The sequence below is a fragment of the Pundamilia nyererei genome, unplaced genomic scaffold (genome assembly GCF_000239375.1).
Source record: "Pundamilia nyererei isolate P.nyererei 1_Seehausen unplaced genomic scaffold, PunNye1.0 scaffold00475, whole genome shotgun sequence".
Classification (NCBI taxonomy): Eukaryota; Metazoa; Chordata; class Actinopteri; order Cichliformes; family Cichlidae; genus Pundamilia; species Pundamilia nyererei.
In genome coordinates this window covers 216549-218020 of record NW_005187876.1, presented here as the reverse complement: position 1 = coordinate 218020, position 1472 = coordinate 216549, and the positions used below count along the sequence as shown (strand labels likewise).

At 39.3% G+C, this 1472-nt stretch overlaps 1 long non-coding RNA gene across 1 annotated transcript; it reads right to left on the bottom strand.

The window, feature by feature from the left end:
- Window positions 1-126: 126 nt before the first annotated feature.
- On the bottom strand, window positions 127-822 carry LOC102216113 (uncharacterized). Its single transcript, XR_312360.1, has 3 exons — window positions 670-822; window positions 490-565; window positions 127-374 (listed from the first exon to the last, which is right to left on the bottom strand). It is a non-coding gene; the product is annotated as an uncharacterized LOC102216113 (long non-coding RNA).
- Window positions 823-1472: the final 650 nt, after the last annotated feature.

Sequence of the window (1472 nt, the reverse complement as noted above, 5' to 3'; positions counted from 1 at the left end):
ATTATCCAATTAACCTATCCCCACAAGCTGCATGTCTTTGGACTTCAAAAACTTGAAATCCATCCAGTAAATGATTATGAGCTCACCTGTGTCTTGGCCAGAGCGCTGATTGCTGATGAAGGTAAACTGCTGCACTTCTCCTGTGCCAGTATCAGTCACTTCACATTTCACTGAGTTATATTTTAATGAGTATAATTCATGGGATTTTGGAAAAGACACAGTGGTGGAGCAGTCAGTCTGCATGGTCAATACTTCTTTGTTATCTTTGTCCACATCTTGACCGTCAATCAGCCACTTCACTGTGTGATGACACTCTTCATATGGCAGCACAGAGCAGTTTAAAATTGCCTTACTATTGTCTTTATGTTCATTCACTGGTGAAGATGGAGATAATGTGAGAGAAAGAAATTAAACAACCACATTGCTGGAATCTTCATGCCTGAAGTTTCAGTTTGAGCAGACAATATTTTTTTAAGTGTAAATACTCACAAGTAATAAGAGAGAGATCAACCACCAACTGATGAAGTAGAGAGTGTTGCGCTTGTTTTTTCCCCAACTTGTATTGCTGACAAAAATAAAGACCAACATCCTCAGCTGTGAGCTTCTTTATAACCAGAGAACAGTTTACAGCAACAGTCAGTCTGTCTGATTTAGATTTGGCATATTCACCAATTTCCCCAAACCTGAACAGCTCTGCTGTTGGTTTGTTTCTTGAAGCAAAGGCCCACATTGTATTGTTACAGGTATTCTGGTCATCCATCGCATTCAGACAAAGCAGAGTGACGTCATCTCCGAGTTTCATAACAATGGATGTTACATTTGCAGTTCTTGCTGACAGGATTGGAGAGAAATAAGAAAATAAGTTAAATACAAAAGTTGTTTTTTTTTTAAAGAAAAAGAATTAAGATAGTTTAGACACAATATTATGCACGTGTCCAACACTCTTTTTTGTAGAACAATGCTTTTTTATGCCACACATATTTCTTTTTCCAAAAGCAGCACTGTAGACCCTGTGTAGGCGCCTAGTGTTATTTTTTCCTTTATTTCTTTTACTTTCTTATATTATTCATATAATTATCCTTGTGGGTATTATGCTAAAGTGGACAGGGAGTGAAGACCAGGTTGGTAAAAGATGGGAAAAGAAAATGAAGGAATAGAAAAAATAAGGGACAGAAGGGTTAGGGGGAAACCCTGAAGGGAAACAAAAGGGGGGTAGTTAGATAGGGAAACGTCGATGATGAAGCAAACATCGGCACTTGCTGTGTCTCCAAGTGCTGCATCTGTAACAAAATACAAAATATCAAACCTGAAAGACAAAACAGAGAAAGGTACACAAGCAAACATGTCATTTTGCTGTGTGTTTAGGTGGGTGGGAAACTGCAACAATGCTCGCCTATAAGAGCCCCAGGTGGGCAGAGAATGACTGAGGAAACCCCAGACCTGAGGCCACACATCAGGATGATGTGCGTCCA